Here is a 21,544-nt window from a genome sequence, read left to right as displayed (position 1 = left end):
TGAAATGTATCATTATGTCCATATTTGTTTTTTATTTTATCACTATCAGACATCTGAAGTGTGCACAGTCAATGAGACTGTAATTGTTGCATACAGGGTTGTCTGTGGAGGAGAATGTCTGACCCTGTTATGATCAAGTAAATAGTCATTAGTCTTACTTTGCAGAACTATAGTGTGCATTTGTGTAGAGCAACTTGGGATATTTAACTGTGCCCATTTTTTTTATTCCCAGTCCTATATTTGAGGTATACACAGTTAAGTGTCTGTAGTTGGTAGCTATGAACATTGACAAATTATAATGATGACAGTTCAAATAGCCTTGGAAGATGAATTCAAAGGAACATGTGCATTTGTACATGGTCCAAAAAGTGTGTGGAGGTGCCCATAGTCTGAAAACTTTCCAGGGTCCAAGGTAGAACTAATCTACCACTGCCTCCAAATATAGGAATTGTCTACTTTAGTATTCCACCGAGCCGCATCTCCCAGTTCAGCTGTTTAACCTTTACAAACAACACACATATAGATTTATCCCCATTCAGTACTAAATAATGATGTTTTAACCATATGGTGTACACTCATTTCACAAGTGAATTACTTACTTTAGTACCTAACAAATGGACCAGTAAAACAATGTCTTCTGTATATAAACAACATTGTTATAAATTACAGAAAAAAGGTAAACAGTTCAGTAACATCATAAAGAGCAATCCTTGCATAAGCAACAGAAGTCACCTATACAAAGGAGAACATGATATGGATTCACCCAATAAGAAAAAAAAACACTCACTGAAAGTTTACAGTGAGTAACTACATGGAAGAACTCCTAGATGTGTATCCCCAGATTTTATAGCTATCAGTTGAGGTGAGTAGAAGGTTGGTTCCCAACAAATAAAAACACAATGAACATTTATAAAGAAAAGTTGGTTGCAGGAACTCCATAGTACATTATCCCCATGGGCATAATAACTCTCAGCTGGAAATCTCTTACACAAAGGTTAAAAAAATGATTGTTTTATTAAGTTTAGTGTAACTTCTCTGTGTGTGGAATGCTTTACTTGCCATCTTTGTGCAAAATTTGTGATCAGATACTGTGCTACTGTTTGAATGCTGGTCATTGTTCCTTCCTTCAGCAAAACTTAGAAACAAACTTCTGTGTACATTTAAGCTGATGTGCTTCTTTTCTCAGGAGTGCACCATAAATCTATATTAAAAAAATAAATACCAGATGGAGTGAGATATTTAACTTGTATAAAGTAACTTATATTCACGGTGCACTCACTGTTTGTTTTGATAGGTTTACCTTTAGATGTACGTATTACACACAGGTGAATTGCAATTGTGCGAAAGGCAGTCTGCAAGATTTGCAAACACCGAACGGAAAAAGGTTTGAATGAGCGAATGCACAGTGAGGTTCGCTCATTGCACATTCGACATTCTGGGGCAGATTGCACTATAGTGGGAATCGGGAAATGGTTCCTTTCCCCACTGTAGTGTGGTCTGGAAGTTAGAATAATAAAGTAAGGGGTGTGGGGGTTGCAGGAGGGCTTCCCCCCTGCTTTACACATTTTTTTTTGTTCGATATTAATGTTCGAAAAACAGTGAATCTGCCTTTCGATTTGCTGTTTTTCGAACATTATGGACTGTCGATGTTTACAATTTTGTCGTTTCAAATCACTCATATGAGCACTCGAACCACTGTGATTCGAGGTTTTAAAGGTAAACCTTTTGATACACACTGCAGTACACAAAAGCTAATTGTTCTACACATACTGTGGGTTTCCGGATTGATTTTGGCCTTCTAACTACTATGTTTAATCTTTTAGTACTCCCAAGCCATTCTGGTGAGTTTAGCTTCAAAGATTTCTGCCCTGTATAGTTGGAAGATGTCTGGACCTGCCATGGAGTTAGTCGGTCATGGGTTCTGTTCACCCCTGTGCACTTTGCTGTCCTACCTTACCCTGTTCTCATCTGCCACCCAGTGCTGTAGCTACATAGTTACCAACCCCTTCCCAACATTACATGTTAACTCATTGCACTCTACCTTTCTCATCATTTAAAGCTATTCTTTAACCTAAAGTAATAGGAACTGACTTCATAGTGAATGAATCTTTACTACTCCAGTTGGAAACTTGATGCGACTCAGTAGCCATCAACAACTTAACTGTTTACAGTCTACAGTCCATTGAAAACAAAATCTGACACTTTATTTCCAACTCCCTCCTCAGGAACACCATTGCACCACCCCCTGTTCAAAACCAAATGGCTCTCATTCACCTAGAAGCTTAAGCTACTCTTAGGGTCTCTTCTTTTCAAACTACTTCATCCAGGTGCCTTTCTATCTGTTGCTACCAAACTCTATAATAAAACCACCTCCTCCAGCCACCATAACTTTCCCAACTGCCTGCCTCACTCCAGTCACACAAATCAAGCTGAACTGCACTGACCACTCCTCCTCCATTCTTGCAAACAAACTCTGGCAGTCACTCCTACTTCACCTAAGACAAATCTCCCCTTTCCACATTTTCTGTTCACAACTCAAAAGAGACCTCCAGCAAAAATCAGACTACAAGTGCTTTTCCACTGGACAGCTTACCTAACTCCTTCCTAACCCACATCACTTCTACTTCCACCTTCTATTCTCACCTGCTGTTTACCTCCCATGTTTACTACTAAAATTGACCAACATGTATTGTTATCCACAGTTAGTAATTGCTCATTGTTTCAGTTTTCTGCTGGAATCTGTGAATTAGTTCAGTTTTATATATATTTGTGATTTTCTTCATCTGGGATGTACCTGCAAATGATTTATTGTGATTAGTGTACTATCCTTGTAAACAAACTAAATAATAAATAGTAGCAAATGACATACAGCTTAATAGCTATAACGTGTCCATTTCATATCAAAGAACTGATGGGTCAATAAGTATGAAATAAGTTAAAATAAACCTGTCTTACATACAATATCCCTAAATATTGACCACACTAATGACTGACCTCACTGAAAACATTACATAACAATGAGGGTATGCAAAATTCTGTGTACATAGAAGGGACTTGTATCCTACTCCTAGCTAAAATTGTTGTACATAGTATTAGGTACTACAACAGTGCATATCCAAAAGATCCTCTTCCAAAATTCCATTAGTACAAGCTCCAGCCCAATAGCTACAGCACTTTATTAAGTTTTATGATTATCATACATTTGTGCTGGCTTGACATGACACTCACATGTGTTCCTTTGCTTTTGTTATTATTTTAATAAAAAGTGACTGTCAAGAAAAATAAATTACTTCAGTACTTCTCATTGCCTAATATGTCATGCTGCTGGCATAGAAACCAACACAGATGGCCCCATCCTGCTGTTTGAGTCATGCTGCTGAATGCCACCGATAGTTTCAGTAATAAAGGGACCATGCTGAGACTGATATAGGAATCAGTGAATGTGTCTTAGCTTAATTGCGTGACTATTAAGAAAGCTACTCTAACGGAGTAACTGCTAAGCAAGTGACGTTTTTGTTTCTTAAAAAATCCCTTTTAGTCTACCAGTCATGATTGACAGAAGCAATGCAACAAGGAACACTACCCCAATGTTTCAAATTATCATAAGCAGCAAAACAAGCATTTACATACCAGTGATCTGTATTCCACCCCCCTTTACCCTCATAAGATAAAACTCTAGAAATAATCAACAGAGGTGATCTTTATGTCACCTGGCATGCAGACAGTAAATTCCTGTTGTGAAGAATATCTGACCTACATATCTGACAGTTAATGAATAATTCTTCCAGATTATGCCCAGTTAAAAATACTAATACCCTTCTTGACTTTATATAATAACACATATCTTGGAGAAAAAGGTAAATATACATATGCATTTGTCCTACATGCTATGAGTAGGTATTACCCAATAATGTCTACATGGTGTCTAAACGTTCTTAAACTACCTCCATTTCTGTGGTCAGTTTTGTCTGTTCCAGAAGCCATCTTACATATTGCTCTGCAATGTACAGATTGGTTTCTTGTACTCCAGTATACTAACCTAGCCATGGCACTCCTCCTAAACCTTTCTCATGACAGATTATTTCTAGTAAGAAAAGTCAGGGCCAGTGGTTCAAGATCCAAAAAACAAAGGTCTTCTCAGTTGGCCAGTCCCCCACTTTATTGTACAAAAGAAAAATGAAAAAACACAAGTAAAATGAAGCGCTTTTCATTTAGCACTCTGGCTAAACTTCATCAGATACACCACAATTAAAACTACTCTCTTATAAATCACACCAAGTACAATCAATTAAACATGTGATTTGAGCCAATTAACTTTTAAAGCTCTATAACCCTAGGTTAAAGTGAATCCAAACAACTATGTAGTGCTCAGCTATTCATGAATTATAAGGTGAGAAGACCTTTGTTTTTTGGAGTTTGTGGTTTTGTTTTTGGCTCCTGGTTTTCCAATGGTTCAAGATGCTCCTTTCTCAATAGTGATATCCAAGCAGAATTGATGTTGTGGGACTGGCCATTTGACATGTGGAAAGCATATTAAAACAAGTGCACAAAAACATCAGATTCTGTTCATTGTAATGTACTGTAGAACTGTCACTAATGCAGCAAAATCTGCATGTATCAGGGAATTTCAGAGGAGTGATATAGGACAGCAAATATAGTTCAGGAAAACACAAATTGATTAAATTATAATGTTGGTTCCAATAGATTTCCCAACATAATAATACACACTAAGCTACTATATTACATAGAAGAAAAAATTGCCACTACCCCAACATTAACAGTTTTGCTTAAGCCGCAGTACTAACCCCCCCACACACCCTCGGATTGCACATCAATACTTTGGATTGACTAATTTTAATTTCAGCACTATTTCAAGGAAGAAGGTCTGTAAACTATCAGACAGTTACCACCATAAATGCTCAGGCTGTCAATTCATATCTTTCAACCTCACATCGACTACAGGCACAATCACATATAATTGGAAATATGCTCGGATAATTCCTGTCACCAAAATTCACTCCCCTAAGGTTCTTGCCAGTTTTAAAGCCATAAACAGTATTTGCCCTTAGCAAAATGATGGACAAGCTTGTGCATTACTCACGAAGAATGTTATAAAATATGAAATTCTGGCAAGTTTTCATTGTAGGTTCAGTAATGGGTATTGCATATTGGCAGTTATTTGTACAGTCACTATTCACATTTATAATGCCACACACACACACACACACACACGTGTGTGTGTATGTAAATGTGTATATATATATATAATATATATGTGTGTATATATATATATATATATATATATATATATATATATATATATATATATATAATATATGCAGATCTCAAGAGGTCATTTGAAACTGTGGGCCACTCCCCCACCCAATGTCAGCACTACATAAAACAAAACGTGATTGCATTATCAAATGGTTCACCTAGAATATTTATGGTTATCAACTTAGTACCTCTACTGATTCAGGCAAATTCAAAGCAGGAGCACCTCAGGGCTCTGTCTTGAGTCCATCCTTATTTTCCCTTTGTATTAATAACTTGCAAAGTACTAGAAAGGACCAACCAACATGACACTAGAAATAAAAGCATAAACTTTAATACAAAATTAAGCACTTTCACACCTTCTGGCTCTTCTTCAGGCCATCTCTCCGAGCTGAGAAGCACTCCAGAATGCTCAAAGTATAGTCATTTATTGGCCAGAGGGCACAGGAGTTAGTTTTGAGATTTTTTCCTGTTTGCTCTAAGTTAGGCATGTTTGTGCAGTGCTGCTCACCACACAGCAGCTGCACTTAGCAGTGTCCTTTATAGTAGCAAATGCTTTGTTTATAAAATTTACCTGGACAGCTAGTATTTAGGACTTTAAACTGTAACTTAGAAATGCTTTACATGAAGCTAAGTGTAAAGAAGCTAGTTAGCAGGTCAAACTGCACTAATACCAGATCAATAGTATTATCTAGCATCTACCCATAACCCTATCAGGCGGCCCCTGTAAAATGAAGTCCCTAAGCTATAATATCCAAACCCTAATACAGGTCCTGTCAACATGAATATGCAATTTTTTAATGTCTTCATCCCCATCTTGATATATATGGGCATCCTGAGGCAATGTTGCAATTATTTGATGTACTCTGAACACCTTTACATTCTTAAAAGAAACTAACACAGTATGCAAGAGTTGTGCATAAATAACTGTCTTGGAGGCAAAAATGTCACAAACAAGGTTGTCAAGAAAACACATACTGCTCACCACACACACACAGACCTTCTTACAATGAAGCACTTTAAAAAATCTTCCCAAACTTCAAAGACCTCCTAAGCATCAAACGGCAACACCTATCCTTAGCAATCACTAAAGCACACACCAAAAACAAAATATAACATCATGCACAAGCCTACACCGACTGATCCCCCAAGAACAAAGCACAAAAGACAAGCAAACACTTTAGCTAGTACTCTCAATCCGGGGGATTCTATTGGATGATGCAGAGGAACCCTCTCCCCAAGCTGTACAAGAAGATGATGGGAAGTTACCTATCTGCAGTTCGGATCCACAATATCATGCATTCACCACAGGTATCAGTATGATTCTGTCATAGTCTGTGTGGGTGTAAATGATCTAAGATGTACCTCACTGAACTATATGAAAAGTGATAATATGGATCTCTCTGAATATGTGTCACAGGCAGGTACATCCCTTGCATTAAGTAACATTCAACTTTCACTAAGGATGATGTCATAGTATGAACAACAAATAATTGATTTTAATAATTGGCTTGGATTCTGGTGTCTCTCCAGGGTATACAATGTCTGTAAGCATGGGAGGACATTGTTAACAGAATGCATTGCTTTGCTAAGGGTGGTCTCTACCTGTCCTTCCTGGACTTTAGGATATTGGCTAAGACTTTATCCACCCCTTATATTCTTTATTTAAACAAAGTCAAATGATGAAACTGACAATATGGCAAAGAAAAAAAAAAACTTAAAGCAAGCGTAAGGTGTTACTGCTCAAAGCTAGGAGCCAAAAAAAAAAAAATAAAAGACACTACTCACCCTACAAGCTCTCCTCATATGGACATCTATGCTGTTACTGAGACATGGCTTAAATCTGCATAAATTACTCTGGCCTTACAAGGCTACAGTGCCTTCCACACATTTAAGCTAACAGCAGTACAGACAGAGGCTAAAGGTAAAAGTGTCTCAATCTACCTTAGCAACAAATACAACTCCAGCTTGGTTAAACAGGATGATGCCCTGGATTTCATCAATGTCCAAGTCTTCATAGACAGTGTTCCTTACCATATCCTGCCCAGCTACAGGTCACCCTGTATGACCCACGGAGCTCACAATGAGAGGTGATGTTCTATGCCTGTTAACTGAACAAAAGGAAGTTATTGGATAGCTGATTTGCAGGCAGATTGACCCCCTGGCCTGAATACGATGGTGCCATTGAAACCTGTGCTAAGGGGGCATAGATCCAGGAGATTACTCTGGTTTATTACAATTTCTGTCAATGAAATAGGTTGTGTGTGTTAAGTGGGAGTGTATACTAACTCTGATTTTATTGGTTGATTTGAATGAATTGTTTATATGAATGTGAAGATGAGTTACAGCTTGAAAGTGCTCCTCCTTTTATCTTTCATTGTTTTCTTAACGTGTTTTAAGTCCATTTGCCGTGGTGGACCTTTTGGGTTTCCGTGTTTTTGGATTAATTTTTTACCTTACTGGTTCTTTGGTTCATCCATGTCTGGTTTTACTCATTTAAACCCATAAGTTAGTACTATTCTGATGCAAACTGCATCCTATTAAATAATAATTTGTCAAAATTCATGGCTCACCCAAACCCTGAGAACACAGCTACCTATGCATAATTATTCACGCGAACCCTGTACAAACATGTAAATGGCTGCATCAAGGCTGTCATTTCCATCAGAAGTAAGCTCAAATGTAACACCTAAAACAAATCCCACCGGTGGAATCCTTACATTAGCAGGGTGTATAGCAAACGAAAAATGTCTTGTCCGAAATCAGAAAGAGCAATTCTCATGGAGACTAGCACTCTGATTCAACTAAACAACAGACTAAGAGGTCAACAATGTCAATTATGAGCTCAGGATAGCCTTTCAGGCTAAAGACAATCACAAGGCCTTCTTCAGCTATGTCAAGAACCTTAAAGGTAATGCTCAGCAGTGTACAGAACTGGTCATAAATGGCACAGTCGTCATTGACCAGAGTGACATTGCGAATCTCTTGGATGATGATTGTAGCTCTAATTTCACCCCAACACTACCCCCTGTTAAATCCCTTCTAGCATATCGCAAAAACAACAGGGAGTAGATCCTGGTGACACTTGCTAAGGCCAAAAATGCTGCTTCAGTGGGCTCCAACAATTTTTCCAGGTGCCTTCTAAATAGCCTAAAATATGACCTAGCAGGACCACTTGAGGCAGTCTTGAACTACAGTCTCAAAACAGGTTATATGCCAGGTGAATGGCTGCAGTGGTCATTTCTCTTCATAAGGGTGGACCATCAACTGCCCTCAGGAAATACAGACCCATCAGTCTGACAAGGCTGTTATGCAAAGCCTTTGAAATCATTCTCATGGAAATGTTCAACAAGGACATTGGCAACCTACAATGCTGGACCCATCCCACTTTGGGTATAAGAGGAGGCCTTGCCTCCTCTACCTGGTAGGCTTCTTCAAGAGAGGCATGAATACTATGGATGAGGGGAAATTGGGGCATACTGCTTACTCAGACCTGGTGAATGTGTTTAATACAATACCCCTCTCAGGTATTATTGACAAACTCAGAATTAGGCATGCATACCTATACAATTCGTTTGGTTACTGGCTGGCTCACAGATAGGATGCAAGAAGTCAGGATCGGTGAGACCATCACCACCAAGAAACACGTCACCAGTGGAATACCCTAGGGCTCCATGTTTTGCCTGATCCTGTTTGGTATCTACTTCTTGGAAGTCAAAGGCCTCTAGCTCACCAAATTTACAGCTTACTATAATTGGGAGCTATCATACATTTCCTCCACGACATCAGCATCCTATAAAATGGTCTAACACAAACAAATAAATGGTGCCAAAGCCATGGATTAAAACTCATTGTGAAGAAATGCATTATAGTACCCTTTGGGAAATCATCTGTCAAGCTAATCACTAACACCCTTAAGTGTTATCTCAGTGGTTTGGGAACATATGTAGACATTAATCTGACCTTCAACCAACACATAACCAATTTAGTCACTGAACACACAAGCAACTGTATGACATTCAGATCTAAGAAAGTCATTGTGTCACTCTTCTCATCCCTCATCAGACTCATCATTGAGTAAAGCACCCCTTTTGGTATCTACCTAACCAAGCCCTTGTGATAATTGGAACATCCTCAAAGGCTCCTCACTAAGAGAATCCAGACTATTAATACCCTATCCTACATAGATCTCCTTAAGTCTCTTTTACTCTCTCTCTCTCTCTGTCTCTCACTCTCTGTACTCAGTCTTCTACAGGGTACTGGGAGAAGAATTATAACTGTCGTATAAGGCATTCTAAAATCCAGCTCTGATCGATCTCTTGCACATCTGCAAAAGAGGCAGCACAAGAAACACTAGATTTAAGGATCTGAACTTTGCCCAAGACATAAATAGAACATGCTGGAGAGACATCTACATGAAGCAGAATTTATCTCTCACCCTATTCAAACAAAACTGTGATCACTGGATATGAAATTGCAAATTCATCCCTGGTCTGGTCCACTTGCCTCTGATGGACAGAGGTCAGTAGTCTTTAATGTAATCCTCAACTAACATACCCTCACTACATAATCCTTAGCTACCTCCTTACTAACATATACCCCACCATGTAGGAGCCCAAGTTACTCTGGGACAAAACTGGGTTGGGTTGTATGGCTAAACTTATAGTGTAAATCAGTGAGTAAATAAAATAAAAGAAAAAAGTGCTTCTTAAACTTTGTAACTGAAGAGGGAAAAACTCAAAGGTTCACATTAGAAAAGCAATGAAAAAGAAGCAAAAAATGCCATCAGGAAAATTAAGTCATCCATTGAACTTAGAGTAGCAGCAGAAGCTAAAGACAATTGCATAGCCTTCCTTAGCTATAATAGGAAACAAGGAATAACACCTGGCATTGCTGAAAACTTATCCAAAATGTTACTGCCTACTTGGATCCAGTAGATATAGCCAATATACTAGCAAATTCTGTACAAATTTTAGCTCTGAAACTATACAGTGACCATATATGTCACAGAACCATAAATTCCCATCCTAACCAAAGAACTCTTGCTAAAGGATCTCCCCAAAATTAAAAATACATCACCCATGGGGCCAGATAATGTACCTGGTTGCCTAGTAAATAGTACAAAACATGTCTTAGCACACCCGATCCTACAGCTGTTCAGCGTGAGCCTAGTCATTGATTTTGGTGTATTGCTGTTATGATACCACTTCACAAAGGTGGACCCACCACTGCCCCTATAAAATACAGACCTGGTAGCCTGACTAGTCCCATCTGTAAAACTAGGGAATATACCGTAACTAAATTAATTAACTATAATGTCAAAAATCTTGTATGTCAAATTTTTAAGGGTCGATCCTGTCTAATGAATCGTTTACACTTCTTTGAGAGAGGAACTCAAACTGTGGACAGTCACCATATTGTACATACAGAGTACCTTGACATGGCTAAGGCTTTTGACATCATAACACGTTAACATAATAAACAAACTGAATGAGCTACAAATTGACCCATACATAGATGGATAGCAAATTGACTGAGGGACGGAACCCATGTACCCAAGGGTAGAAGGTACAGCAAACATGAAGGTGACCAGTGATGTTCCTCAGGGCTTAGTCCTGGGACCTGTAGTATTCAGCATATATTTTGCAGATCTCCAAATCAGAAATGTGGATCTCTGGCTAATGAAGTTTGCAGATGACTGCAAACGTGGCGTCATCCTCAAATCCACCTCTGATATACGGAAGTTCAAATTCACATGTCATCAACTAATACTCGAAAAAAAAAACAGTTATGGCTAAATGCTTAAAAGTTCATTATCATTTCATTTTCTTAGAAAATTAATGTGTGAGAAACCTTGAAACTTGGGCAGATAATTCCCTTAACTTTGACCATCACATTGCAACAATGATCAGGAAATTGTTACCTGATGAAGCTGATTCCAAATGGTGTCTCAGCTAGGTCCAAGGAAGTTTTTGCCCCCTTTTCATTCTGCCTTCATCTGACCTACAAACAAATGCAATCCCCCTTTTGGGATGCATCTTACTAGGCATGTCAAGCAACTGGAAAGACCCTAGGGGTTCCTAACTAAAATGATCTTGGACTTAAATGGCAAGAGCTACCAGGAGAGGCTGGAACCACTGCCCCAATATTCAGTATACTCTAGATTCCTTATATCAAAAACTTGTTATATCTCCACAAATCAAACCATGCCAGTAACACTAAAACCAGTGATCTTAATGTCAGTTAGCAAATAAAGCTTGCTGGAGAGACATATTTGTCACACCATACTTACCCTTCTCTGGAACAAACTTTTACTTCAAATTAAGCAATGTGATGTATTTTCTTCCTTCAAAAAAGAGTTAGACAACTGGATGGGTATTCACAAATATTCCTCTGGTATGACTGCCTAGTTCTTTGAAAAAGGATACAAGGTCTAAGGTTTGGTACTGGCAAGGTATAAAAGGCCCATAGGCCCAGTTGCTTTGCATATTCTATAATTCTAGTTTTCTATAAATTAAGTGATCATTTAAATTTGTAATGGACATACCTTAATTTGTGACAGATTTTTTCAAGGTTGTAATACATGTTGAAATGTTTATATAAATGAAAAGATTTCTGGGCCTTGTTTATTGAAGAACATGTGACATTGCCAGAGGTCTCAAAGCCACTATGCTAATGCTGTTTATCTGTCCTAGAAAATAAAGGATTAGAAGTTGTATGAGGAATATAACATAGTGATGAAAATAAAAATGGGATATACTTATGCAATTGGACGAATATCATACATAAATTTGAAATATTAAAGAATAAGGCTACAAAAGGGTGGAACACATGTCGCCGAAGAAAGAATAGAAAAGATAATCCAGTTTATCCAGTGGTGGTGAAGATGGAGATTGGATGAATATTGGTCTGATATCGATATTTTGAGTGAAGAGAGTAAGATGTTGAATTTTATTTATTCTAATATGATTAATAACATTGTACTGGAAGCATTGTGTTGTGGTACATATGCATCGCAGGCTGCAGAAAATACTTCTGTAGAAAGCATTACATGAGGAACAAGGGCTAGAGTTAATAATGTGTTCGAGAAGGGATATGTAACTGCTAAGAATAAAGAGAAAAAAGAATATGGGAACTGATACCCATGAAGATGTTCACAAGATGTAAGATGAATGAATGGCAGCATCTATATCCCTTTTCCCAATTCTATGTGGAGTTGGGTGCCTTGATTTCTAACCATTTTCCTACTTTCATCATCAGTCATGCCTGACCTTTGCAGGGCTTCTCTCATGCAGTCCATCTGTCCCTTTGGTGAATGTCCTCAACTCTTCTTGCATTTTGTCTGTCACAAATCTTCTTTACCAAATCATCTTCTACTTTCCTGCACATGTAACTGAAGCACAGTAATCTATTTCCTTGATGATCTGTGTGGTTTGTCAGCAGCTGACAGTAATGATTCCATTGGCACTAGACACCACCTTACATATACTGGCAAAAAAGTTACAATGTTGACAGTCAATATATGTTGCACAATTACTGCTGCTATTGCTAGCATTCTTGGTGATTGTAGTTCAGACATTTTTGGGTATGATTTGCACTCTTGTAGTCAGAAGCCTAGTGCTGTGCAATTAACCATACAGATGACTATGAATAATGTATTTTTTTCACTTTGTATATATTTTTGGGAATATATTAGAACATCGAAGTTTCATAACTTCGAATGTTCTAATATCGACCCCTATTCAGCAAATGCTGAAAATAGCGAAGCTGCAGAATACCAAATTTTTTCCTAGGGAAAGAATTTGGTTGTCCATTTCTGTTGCTTCGCTATTTTCAGTACTGTGGTGGAACGTTATGGGTCGGGGTACAGGTAAGTGTGCGATTGTGTGGACGTGAGGGTTAGGGTGGGGTAGGTGAGTTAGGGTTAGGGCGTGGGTGAGGTGAGTGTGCGATAGTGACGGACCTTAGGGTTTGGGTTAAGGTAAGTGGTAGTTAGTGGTGTATGTACAGTTTAGTGTAGGGTTAGATGTAAGATTTTAGGTGTATGTGTGTGTATTGCTGTTTGTTTGGTGTGCTTATGTTGTGTGTATGTGTTTCGGAACAGCAAATTTTTTCCCTAGGAAAAACTTTGCTGTTCTGAATGTTCGATGTTGTCAGCGTTCGCTGAATATGGGTCGATATTAGAACATTCGAAGTTCTGAAACTTCGATGTTCTAATATAGACCCATATTTTCATATTGGTAAGACTTCATTTTAATTACCTGGGTTCATGTGAATGTCATTATATGGTATTTTGTATATTTCCTATGCATAATATAAGATATTCTTGCACTATAGCACAATTTTGGGCTATGAATCTCTATCATTTTGTATTTAGTTGTGTGTGGCCTTTTGCATCATATTTTAGTTAGCTTGTCTATGAATTTTAGCCTAAAAAAAATCTGTGATTTAAAAGCTGAAGCATTAGCCGCAGGAAATGAAAATTGATGTTCCATCAATGCAGGCAGCTCACAAGAAAACATCAGGACTAGTTTAAGCAATTCAGAAAAGCTTGTCAAATCATAATACTGAAGAAGGGGGAGAGGTTGAGTATGATAGTATTACTTAATTTACGAAACATGGATATTATTTAATTTAAAGATGTAATTTGAAGAAAGGGTGCAGGATAACTGAACAACCTGCTAACAAATCAGTACTCTTAGAAACAGAAGTAAAGTTGTATAATGAATTAGGCAAAGGTAACACCATTGCTTTAAGAAATAAAGTAGACTAACTCTTTATATAAGCCATGTGCTGTCATCAGCTGCAAATTTCTCTGTGTGCTGATATGGAATGTTGTGGTTATAGCATCACAGACTGTTTTTTCTTCAGATAATCCATCATTATAACAATAACCGATGATGTTGGTATGGTATATTGAAGATTTACCCATGGCTGGAGTGGTTTATTCATGAGGGCAAGGCCTAAGTGATTAAATAAAGCCAACCATGGGTAAATCTTCAATACACCACACCATGGAGTCTGTTATTGCTATTATACAATGACATTATTTAAGAAACAAATGCTTACTTTTCTTAAATAATGTCTTTGTACAAAACCTCCGTGGTCTACTTCCATGTTTTCTCCAGTATTCTAGGGCCTTTCTGATGTACTGCGCATGCATATTGGAGTTGCACCCCACGCTTATGCAGTACATCAGTTCTGTGTAAAGGAAGCAGAGGAGAATGGAAAATCTCTGTTACTTTTTAATTTAATTTTATTTTTATTTATTAAGAAAAAAGAAACTGAGATGCTTTTAATGTTCGGGAGAAATGTGACAGGGAAAATAAAAGTATAACCGTGTATGTTTCTTTAGTTTTGCAGAATGTACCTGATTATCCTTTTATTTTTCTCTGTGCTGTCTCCCTCATTTGTTTCAGGTCTTCGGATTTGTAAACTTATTTAAAAAAAAAGAAAGAAAAGTAAAAATTTTATGGGATATACTAATTGAAAAAAGTTTGGGCGATCAGGCCTTTTTCCATTGGTATATTCTCGAATTTACAATGGGCATGCTGGTTGGGCTGACCAATCAGCGTGCTCCTTTTTGAGTATCACTGACCAGTCATTGTATAATTAAATTAACCAATAAAATACAGTGAGTTGTATACAGTAAAACTGTGGTTTATTTTGTTGCGGCTAGTGTAGGTAAATTAGTGCATATAAGTGCAATTTGCAAATACTTTTGTATGTTTGATGAAATGGGAACATCAGCTTTACTTCTGTAATGTGATAGACAAACTTGCACCATCTGTAGTTTTCTCTCAGATTCCCAGTTTCAGCTTTGGTACTCACACATTGATACTGTAATTTGTTTATAGTCAAATGTGCAGATTTTTTTCTTGGTTTAATATTACTGCAATAAATCCTGTTTTTGTTGCATCAGAAGAGACCGCAATGCATAGACTTGTGTGATGCGTATAGTTATGTTTTTCTGTCATATGGCTGTAATTATAGCTTTTATTGTCTGCCATCTGTTATACTAGCAAATGATTCAGGTATGCTTTAAATTGCCCACAAATGCATTTAATGGAAATACTTATTTTAAGATAAGATTTGTATAGAACCAAAGTTAAGTGCTGCATTATAATGACAGCCTTCATAAGCTCATGACACTTTTCTTAGTTTCCTTTCTGCAGTAAAATTAATATTTCATCTTTAAATGTAAATATTCTAAGAGTGAAGTGTCATTTTTATTGTGAAAGAGTATTGTTGACTGTCAAAGTCAAAATACATACTTCTTAAAATAACTCTGCTGTGCTGAATGTCATGGTACAATCATGGATGGTTATTACATTCCAATAACTTTTAGCAATGCTCATTTTTAGCTTTGTATCTGCAGAATAATTACATGGCTAGCTTTTTTAAGGCTTAGGGCATGTGTTAAAAGTTCACTCCATGCTATGTTAAAGTTTAAGGAAGATATGCTGTAGGTAATTGTTTATTTCTCAATCATTCTTAAACATAAAGAAATTCAAGCAAATGTGTTTAACAAAGTAGCACTTTTCCTGCTCAATAAATTTGTTTTCTGTAAAGAAATCTTAACCTACATAAAGTTATTACATTCAGATTAAATGTATTCATGAAACCTTTTAATTTCAAGTATGAGGATGAGTGAAGAATATACAGTACCATTTACAAGGCTGGAGAATCATAAAAATTCTCTTGAGTTTCATTAAATAGTTAAAAAAAACAAAAAACAAAAAAAAAACACACACACATTAGCAGTGATAGAATATTTTGGAATTTCCTTCTGCAAACTGAAAGTGTTATCCATTATCATAGTAGGTAGTGGTCTGCAACTACTGTGGTCAGTGTAGATTGTACTTGGTCTGATCTTTAGCGAGATTCATAGCAGTGAGTCATGCTAATGTGATATCACACACAATCAGGCAAGCTCCACAGTAAATGAAAACCTATACATTGTATAGACTGCACCCATAAACCCTCTGTTAACTGTGTGCAGTTTGTGACAGTGTAGAAGGAGTAGCAGCTGTTCCAGAAAGGCCTGAAAATTCTAAACAATATTCCCAGTAAATAGAATTGTAGCTCCATAGTTTGGTCTGAGCATAATCATAGTCATTATTTAGATGCTGTCAACAGCCATCATTGGTATTGTTACTGTAAGCACTATATGCTGATGGCAGGGTTTGCTATTCCATAGTTGATGCTGTGGAAGGAGGCTTGCTATTTTATTTTTTCTGTACCACATATGTAGCATAAAGTGAATTGTGATGGTCTCCAGTTCCTTTCCTCTGTATATATAGAGTAGAGAAATTAGCATACTATACTAATGAGAGGATGCAGTGATAAATTAGCACCCATTGGCTGGAGCTTGTGACATATATGGCTATTGCACTCATTTGTTGTACCCTTTTACGCAATATAGGAGGACCTGTCTTTAATATGTACATCAGTCACTATCTGGAGCCTTGCCTACTACATCACTGATGTCAGCTATATTCAATTCTCTTATGCTGAACAGCACGCCAGTGGTATAGGGCATCTAGTGTTTTGGGTGCAGAGTCATCATTCCTTAAATTAGTGGCTAGATCTTTTTTTTACAATTAATATGTTTGTGAATCACAGAGGTTACAGATGCACTTCATTTGCATACAAACTATATACTTTGACTCCTGCTAGTACAAAGATGTGCGTATTTTCTGTGATTTATATACTTGTTCATTTGTGGATCTAAGAAGGCTGTGGTATGCAGGTTGGACTGTACATCAGCCCTAATGGTTGTGCACTGTTTTAATTACTAATATTAACCAAAGTCATTCCCAACTTGTTTTACCATTCATTTATCTAAAGACGCACCATGGTGTAAATAAAAAGTATGTTCAAGTTAGTGCTGCATGGCAAAATGAGGTTCAAAGTCTCCCAAAAATCCCATAAAAATCAAACAACCATTAATTTTGTTAATTTGAGACATTTTTGCTTTTCTGCGGTACAACAAAAGGTTTTTAACATTTATTATTCACAAGTACTGCATTGTGTCTTTAAGAAATATTAGGAAAAATCAACAATATTCCTTGCAATACTAGGTGTTTTATGTGGAATTTGGAGTGACAAACAATATATTGAGATAGAAATCCTACAAGTATTTCTGTTACTGATTTTCTCTTGTGTTGTAGATGTCACAGAAAACTGTTCCTGCAATATTTTATGGCACCTGACAAAAGCTTCAACTGAGTGAAAAATTATAGAGTGTTGATATGATCTGAAGTGTCTTCTTAAATAAAATAAATAAATAAAACTTGAATGCTGTAGCTAAAGTATGTAATATGATGCTAAGATTTAGAGATGCTGAATCTCACAAGACATTTCAGATTATAATCATCATTTAAAACATGCCTTATTTCTATGTAGCATATGTACTTGTCTGTGCTTATGTTATGTATGTAATTGTGTGTCTGTTCTGTTTTCAAGAATAATTTAGTTGCAATGCTGAATTCATTTTTCATGTTGAAGTATTGTAATATCCCACTTCAGTTTCACTTTCTAGGTTTCTTCCATTGCATTACATGTATTTCTACATTTAGAATTATGCAATCAAATAATTTACTGCCTTTTGAGGTTGATCTGATTTAATATGAGAAGTTGTATAGCTGTACTCCATGTGTTAGTATCCAGTCTATATGACAAATATTATTGTTAATGACAGAACAAATGTATTTCTATTGCTTGCTGCTAAAGGTAAAATAGTAACAAACAATACAGCTCCAACTAATAAATAAAAAAAACATTTTTGTTGTTCAATAATAGTTTGTCTTGTTCTCATGTTATGGAATTACAGTACGTTTCATCTGAATGTTTCTGTCAAGCACTCTGAATTTCTAAGTATACTATTTTGAATAAAAATTAATTTTAAAATCTGTCAAAATTAATTTTAAAAATAAAAAGTATCCCTCTAGCCACTGATTAAAATAGCTGCAGTAACCACATAGGGTGGTATAAATTATACTTTTTGTACCAAATGGGATACTGTGCTTGTAGAAACAAAACAGCCACTTGCACACAAACAAGCCTGCAGGCATAAATATGTGCATGTGTGCATGTCCTGCTGTTCAGTTAATGAGCAAAATGACATTGATAACATACTAGCAGTACCTCAAAATATATATCTATATGAAAATTAATGCAAAAGGTCAGCAGCTACATCAGAATAACACATTTTGCACACACAGATTAAGCACAACTCTCCCATTTTTTAACATATTGCCACTCATATATAGGCACAAGTGCTCAACCATTCACAAAACTAAATATGACTGCCATCACAAAGTAATTACTGAAAAAGAAAATAATTAAAATACTAAATTAAATATCACAATTATGTGCAATAACTAAGCAAAATAATCTCCTATGTACATCTCACCATACAAATGTGCATGCAAGTGTCTTAAAATTTTCAGAAAAACACTTCAGTAAAGGGCAAGTCTGTCTTTATAATCTTTACAATGCAAAATGTCATGCTGATATTAACACACACACACACACACTGACATGTGAGTAAGACTTGAGCAATTTTACAGAAGTTTAGAAATAAAAAAAAGATAGTTAACTAATGAGAATTTGCAACTGTCGGATAAAGCCCTGAAGTAAACAAACATTAGTTAACATTGCAAAACTCCACCAAACACTTCAGTTGAAATCCAAGCCCAAATGAGGTCTCCTCAATAATGAAGCTCAGTTAAAATACCAGTAGTTCATTTTAACAACATAAAAAACAAACTGACTTCACACAATTTAAAAACGGACTAGCACTTTCATCTGCTACCACAGAAACATCATCAGAGAGGAAATGAAAGTGCTATTGTCAATTATAAGTAATTAAAGTAAAGTAATTATGAGTAAGGCAAAATTCAAGCAACCGAATAACAAAACCAGTTTTCGGCCCATCCCCCATAATATTCCAGATGGCATCAAGACCCCATTTGGTCTGAATGTTAGTGTAAAGTGAATTTACATCTACAACAACCCAATAACGATCATCACACCATTCCACTGCATTAAACACCTTGCATAACTCCTCAGTATTTTTAACATGGGCAGGTATTTTACTTAAATGTCTTCAATAAAGAATCCAAAAGCAAACTCACATTTTGTAAAGATGAGCCTACCCCTTATGCTCTTATGTATTTTAGGCAGTGCATAACAAATTGGATCAACAGGCTTTACAATATACAATTTTTTAACATTTTCCTTAGTTAGGAAGCCCTAACGCTTTCCTCTTTCCAAAATCTCAAGCAACTCAGTATTATATTCATTCCTGGGTTGTGATTAAGTTTGATATAGTCTTCACTGACATCCAACAAATCACAAACCATTTTCTTGTACTCCTGCTTATTCATGAGAACCCAATTGCCTCCCTTGTCTGCCTGCCTGAACACATAATCACTCAATTTTGCCCTCAACATATTCAAACTTTCCCATTCACATTTGGTGATGTTAAAAGTTTTTTTACCCTTAACAAACATTCGGTACTCATGTTCAATTCTCCTGTACAACATTTGCTCAAAGAGAATTACAGCAGATGAAAGCTTTGGTGGCATGAAATTGCTTACATTAGGTAAATGGGGAACCAACAATTTCTCATAACCAATAGAAAAGCCACCACCATCAGAAACAAACTCATTATTTAGAGAAACATCACAATTCAAGTCAGGAACAAAAATATTTTCTTCATCACCAGGAATATCATAAACAGAAACATTCAAAAGTGAATCATCCCCATTTGAATAGATTTTTTTTTTCTTTTCATACCTGTCCTAGTTCTTAGGTACTCACTAGGAAGTTATGTTTGAGTAGTGTAATAAAAGTGCTTTGCTTTATGTGGTGAGGAAGACCATTCCAAACAAGTGGTATTCTCTTGATACATATCTCCCTCACTGACATGTTCTGTATATGTTGAAAGAGGGAATGAGATCTCTTGAGTAGATCTTTATGCACCGAAATGTGCAGTAGTTCTAACAGGAGAGGTCTGTTGAGGCTCTGCACATGAGGAAAATATTACCCCTCAGTAGCCTGTATGACACAAAGTAGTGGGATCAGGCTGTGAGATGGTTCACTATTGTAAGAAAGCTCTGCAGTCATTTAAGTTGTACCAGATGTTTGGACAGGTACATACCAAAGGGTCATTATACCAAATGATCAGCCTAATGAGTATGGCATACAGTGGACTCATTACCCTTAGTAATAAGCTATTCAATGAGAAAGGACTGATATGTGGTAATCCAAAGGACAGTTCATTGTCTACCTACATTTTGAGGTCCTTTACTGAATCAGTTTTCAGGGTTGTGTTATCAATGTGATGGTTACACACACTGACCTGTATGTAGTGGCATTTAGATCAAGATATACTGGGATTATTTCTGTCAGCAGTTCACATCCTCTCAATATGTTATACAGTCTTATCTTACAACATTAATAATGTTCTTACTAACTGGAATCAATTTGATACTTTTAATTGGTTTATTAATGTTGCTGTTTAAATGCTTGATTCAGATGCATACGAGTTGTCACCTTGTATTACTTCAATATTTGAAGAGTCAATTAATTAATCAACTCTTTCTTAATGATAACTACAGGATTAAGACCTTGTTGAACAGTAGGCTCATAGATTGTGGACTCTGATATGTCTGCATTTAAGACATCTGAACGGATGATGTTTCAAGTAAGTTTTCTTGTGAGTCTAACATGCATTTTGCTTCTTTAGGTCTAAGAAGCTTTTCTGCCAGTTTTACTGACATTAGCTAGTTTTTATCTATCTGTCTGTCAATCTATGGGTCTACTTTCATTCACTGAAAGCACATTTCACTGAATTTCAATTCACTGACACCAAACCGCTGAAAGCTCAAATCACTGAAAACTAATTTCACCGAATCTCATTTCACTTAATGCAGAGTAGTCTAAGGCAAGTAAAATGTTTATGCCCTTCTTTTCCCCACTGTACTGCAATCCTGGAGTTCATAGGTTCATAGGTAGGTACTAGGCCCGAGGGCCTACGTAAGCCTAGCCAACAAGGTTCCCTGGCTTATGCCACACAAGAAAGTTATTTTCTTGTGCCACTGTTCAGCAGATACACAGAAGTGATCCCCGGGGTGTATTTCGTATTTCCCATCCACTCATCAAGATTTTTTTTGAAGAGTGCTAATGAAGACCTTTGCTTGACATAGATGGGTAGCCTGTTTGGGAAGTCTCTGGGACAGGAATCTATCCCTCAAGCAAG

This window comes from Protopterus annectens, chromosome 4.part0 (assembly GCF_019279795.1).
Source record: "Protopterus annectens isolate FY-2018-M chromosome 4.part0, PAN1.0, whole genome shotgun sequence".
Lineage (NCBI taxonomy): Eukaryota > Metazoa > Chordata > Ceratodontiformes > Protopteridae > Protopterus > Protopterus annectens.
Note: the sequence above shows the minus strand (reverse complement) of the source record.